The following is a 6,000-nucleotide window of genomic DNA, read 5'->3' on the forward strand; positions in this document are numbered from 1 at the left end:
ATACCTCCACCCATTCCTCTATTACACCATTCATAACCTTGACTCTTGAACATCTCAGTGTCCCCTTCACAAGTCCTAGACCTTCGCTCATCAAGGTTTGCTTACAGCAACACCCTGTGGTGGTATTTAACAGAACACCCTTTTTTCCCATTCCTAACTTCATCTAACCCATCGTTAATTCCTTTTTTCCATACTACCACTGTAAACATGCAACTCATGCATTTCATAGATGAAGTACCATGGAATCAAAGTTAATTCAAGCATACTGAACTAAAGTGGCGGATACACATGTACCTATTTGATCAGAAATGTACTTAGCATTCCAGGAATGGAGTCTATAACCTCACCTTATGTTTCTTCACCTCCACAGCTTAGCCTTCTTCGAATGCTAGAGTTTTCATCTCCTAATAGCTAAGCATGACAACCAAAATCATAAGTTAAAGTAATTATTCTCGGCTTAAACTTTAGTTTTCTAGAAACATGCAAAACCCCATAAATGGTTCTAGAACATTTAATTTTGTTTCTAAATTTTTATGTATGCCAAAGGATTAAGAACCTTACTAGCTTACTGAATCCTCTTTTTTTCCAACTCTGCCTTTCAATCACTGTCTCGTGCAGAGTGAAACACCCCTCACTTGTATTCAACGCCGGAATAGGGTTACAGAGTATTACCGGACTTATAACACATTCAAACATACATTTCTCATACATTTATTCAATTCATACTCAATTCATTCACAACCAAACATTTCATCCCTAGTACGAGCCTACAAGGCCCTAAACATGCATTGGGAGTGGTTCGAGACTAAACTGATAACTTTGGAAACCTTTTTTGACACTTAAGAAATTTTCTCAAAAATAGGGGACACACGCCCGTGTGGCCCGATTATGTGTCTCACACAACCAACAGACACACTCGTGTCATAAGCCGTATGGACATTCAAATTTGGAGCACATGGCCATGTCCCAGCCTATGTCTGACCCCGTGTAACTCTCTGACTTGGGTCACACGGCCAACACACACGTCTGTGTGACTAGCCTGTGTGCCCTAAAAATGGCCATACAGCTTGTGTGCTAGGCCGTGTGCTAGGCCGTGCCAAACCTGCCGCACGCCTGTGTGTGAAGCCGTGTAAAGCATACTGACTTGGTTTTAATTTCAACACCATAGGACACACAGTCGTGTATCTGACTGTGTGTCACACACGACTGAGACACACGCCCGTGTCTCTGCCCGTGTGGACAAAAATAGGCTATTTACCAAGCCATTTTGCCACCCAAACTTGTGCACACCTATGTTAACCCAAATGGCACCCAAAAATAACATAAAAAGGAATTTTAATCAACCAAGTCAGCCATACCTCATGCACATTCTATTCTCTCATTCTCCATGCACACAAATCACAAATACATGCTATACCATTTATACCAATTCACATTTATAAATCAACTAATTATACACTTCTAAACTTGCATCATTTTGCATCAAAACCACAAGCACATAACTACTCTAAAATCAACCACTTAACATCCTAACCTTTATAATTACCAAGCATTATATATTCATCCATAAACTCACAAGACAAAACATATACGCACATATTTATACATAATCAAAACAACCAAATTAAGCCAACTCTCATGGCTATATTTACAAGTCAAAACATAAACATTTACAAGCCAATTCTAATGGCCAAAATCTTTATTAACTCATAACCAAAATGACCAAAACCCTATACATGCCATATAACCAAAACATAAGCTTAAAAGTACCAAATTAATAGCTTGATAGTGTGATGAAGTCTCCGACGATCCCCAAATCTAAGCTAGCTTAGAAATCATTATAAAACACGAAAAAATAATATGAAATAAATAAGCAAATTTCACCGTTCATTTACATTTTCAATAAGTAACTCAAATTGCATCACAACATTAAACACCAAGTTAACATGGAATTTAACCACATAATTGATCATAAGCTTACAACTTCCTTTGATTCATTGCTGAAATAGTTTCCTGTACATACCTGTACCGATACGTATCTATTTTTCACCAATTCACATCTTCAATACACCCGTTGAACCATTCAAAATAGAGGTCGGATACTTAGGAGTCTCGCACACTAAGTGCCAATATCATGGCTCGAAGCCAATTCAATAAATCTCGCACCCGAAGTGCTAATATCATGGCCCGTAGCCAAATCAATGAAGCTCGCACCTGAAGTGCCAATATCATGGCCCGAAGCCAAATCAAAGTACCTCACACCTGAAGTTCTAATATCATGGCCCGTAGCCAAATAAATGTATTCCCTAATGACAGGTCACTAGTATCCTAATCTATTCCTAAGGTTCAACCGAGAGTTTCAATGCCGAATCATATTCAAACGTATCCGTAGAGTCAAATTCACAATTTATACAATATCAAAGCATTTAAAACATAATTATATCAATGCTTATTACATACAAACTTACCTCGGACATAAAAACGACAACATGGGTCAACTAATTCGAGACTTTGTTCTTTCCCCGATCTAAGTCCGTATTTCACTTTTCTTGATCTATATAATATCAAATTCAGCTTATTAAATTATTTTTCTATTCAATTTAATCCAAAACACTTGTTAAAGCACATTTACACTTTTTCCCCTAATATTTTAACAATTTTACAATTTAGTCCCTAGGCTCGTAAAACAAAATTCATTCAATTTCATCACAACCCAAGCCTAGCCGAATATTTATCATGCTTATAGCAGCCCAAAATTTTTATTTATTTCACATTTTAACCCCTAAATTTACACATTTCACAATTTAGCCCTTAATTTGTATTTTCATTAAAAATCACTTAACAAAACTTGTATATCTATCAACAAACATTCATAATCTATCAAGAAACTTCAAAATACATGTTTATTCATCAATGGAAACATTCAAAATCTTTAAAAATGTTACAAATTAGTCCCTGGGCTAGTTAGACCTAGTTGCTACAATCTCAAAAACATAGAAATCAGTAAAAACAGGACAAAAACAGACTTACAATAGCAACTGACTGAAACTTCAAACCCTAGAAAATGGATTTTTCATCTCTTCAATTTCAGCAAAAGATGAAGATGAAAGCATTTAATTTTTGTTTGTTTTATTTAATTAACATGTATTTAACAATTACCAAATTAATCTTAACATTAAACCATTAAAAACACTTAATACATGTCCATAAAAGTCCACTAACACTAAAAATGGTATATTTACCACATAAGGACCTCCACTTTAATAATCTACAGCTATTAGATACCTTTAACTAATAGAACGCAAGTTTTATGCTTTACGCGATTTAATCCTTTTTATCAAATTGACTAACCAAAATATTTTCATACTTTAGACATTAAAATAATAATAAAATAAATACTTTGACCTCAGATTTGTGGTTCCAAAACTACTATTCTGATTTGACTACAAACGGGCTGTTACATAGAGCTTCTCGTAGCTATCTCTTTCTTGAAACGACCAAGAAGATGAACATGAGAAGAAAAATGATCCAGAATAGAGGTGAATTCTCTCTCGGTAGTCACTCCTTAGTTATTTATAGCCCTTCTGCATGGTCTTTAACCATATAATATCCACTTATTAAAAATCATTTTGTCCTCCACTAAAGGACCTAATGGTTCTAACTACCTAAACTAGATTTGGATCTAAACTATGTCCAAACCAGCCTTTATATTTCTCTAATTTTTTATTATATTCTACTACCTTACCGTCTCTTTTAATTGAACCCCCAAATCGTTCCTAATTTTTAAGTTTATTGAAAATCGAGTGTGACAACTCTCCCACCCTAAAAAACATTTTCGTCCTTAAAATTTCCTTTCACGCTCTTCTGTAGAGGCGATCTTAGACAAACTCTTCTTTATTCTTATCCCTGTAGGGTTCGCGTAATTAATCACCTTTCATTCTTACCAAAACCTTCATCTTGGTTCCCTTTTTGTACCTTCATGTTATTCTTGCTCCGTCCAATTTGTGGATCCATTCAACACTTTACGAATTATAGATGTTGACTAATTGGTGGGTATCTAACTATGCTAATGTTCGACATGCTCTAACTCATAACTTTTCTTCACTCTCAACTTGGTGATTGCCCTGAAGCAACCACCGCCTGACTAACATCTTCTCATTTCTAATTTTGACAGATAATCCTACGATTCCTAGATTCGTGTATACGCCAACCCTGCCTATTTATTAGGTCAACTCATTTCCTACCACAAGGAAGCTAAATTCACTCACCAAATACCATATGGTAGTTCACCTACTACTCTGGGAAATCCATTTTCCTCACCCTACTTTTGTTCTCAGCATAGATCAAGGAAAAGGTCGTCTAGGTGATGCTAGTAACTACTTCATCTTCTCTTGGAGGATACATTTTATCACTTGAGATTTATCATGCACTTCTGAGACATGAAACTCTTGAAGAATCTTTTCCATCTTTTGGTTATGTATGGAAAGATAGAAATAAAATTACCATAATTTTAGGTATTCACTTAATTTTTCTATGTATTGGTGCTTTTCTTCTAGTATTCAAGGTGGTTTTTTTGGGTGTATACAATACCTAGGCTTCAGGAGGGGGAGATGTAAGAAAAATTACCAACTTGACTCTTAGCCCAAGTGTTATATTTGGTTATTTACTAAAATCACCTTTTGGAGATGAATGATGGATTGTTAGTGTGGACGATTTGGAATATATAATTGGAGGACATGTATGGTTAGGTTCCATTTGTTTATTTGGTGGAATCTGGCATATCTTAACCAAACCTTTTGCATGGGTTCGTTGTGCACTTGTAAGGGAAGTTCATTACCTCAACCTCTCTATTCTTCACTTGGACCCCGCTTATTGTGGCTTCTTTTGTAACATTATGGGAAGACCACACCAGCATTACCCATCTTCCTATCTCTTTCCTGTCAGGGATTCATCTCCCTTTTTTAACAATCATGGTGACTTCTTTCCATTATCGACAGGATGGGAAAAAAATCCTTGATTGCCCTTTAAAGTGAAAGCAAAGCTAAACGGGTTACACTAAAAAATGCACCTATTATGGCAGAAAACAACACGTACAACTCCCTAGATTCATACAAGTTTGTCCACTAAGGTTGGGGCCAACTTATGCCATCCACGTTTAGAGGCTTAAACTCAAACCCTATGTGGGTTTACAAAAGAAAATGGGTTGGTAGGAGCTATTCCTTAGTGAAAAAGTGCACTTGCAAGATGGGAAGTTTCCTCAACCTTGAGGAGTATACAACGAATACCAAGTTTGGTGCCCAAGTGTACCTTTCTCATCCTTTTCATCTAATCTCCATCCAAAACTAACACAAGGGTCTACCTCGCCTAGTTTTGATTTTGTGGCTAAGTTTCCCGTTATTATGGGTTCTTTTGATGTGAATCCCACAATTCTATTTAGAGGCTTACTAATGTTGTCCTCGAGTTCGACTCCTCTTCCAGCTCCGAAAAGGAGAATGATGGAAGAAATCTGACGACTTCCTCATTTTTGAAAATCAAGCATGATTGTCTCTATTCTTTTCAAAAGACTTAGGCGAAAAGAGGCAAAGACTCCCTTAAGGCGACAACTCCCTAGGTAGATAATGATATTTTACCTTTATCGTATCTCTTCTTTAATAAAATGTTCTTTTCTTTAGCACTTGTACTTTTCAATCAATGTATCCACCCATTCTTACTTAATGTATTTTTCCCTATTCATCTGCTTTTATTCTCATTTCTGCTTGTCAATTTTGGCCATTATATTTACACACTCAATGCATAACAACTGAATAAAACAAGGACTCGAAAGACTTAGCCAGATCGAACATCATGCACCTAAGGGGTACATTTTCAAATTCCTAGGTCTAGAAGACCAATTAAATCGTGCTCTAATACCACTAAATTTGTAACACCCCTTATCCGACCTGTTCGTCGAATTCGGGTATAGGGCATCATAATTGAACCAAGTTAGTACAAGCTTTGATC

This window comes from Gossypium arboreum, chromosome 10 (assembly GCF_025698485.1).
Source record: "Gossypium arboreum isolate Shixiya-1 chromosome 10, ASM2569848v2, whole genome shotgun sequence".
NCBI lineage: Eukaryota > Viridiplantae > Streptophyta > Magnoliopsida > Malvales > Malvaceae > Gossypium > Gossypium arboreum.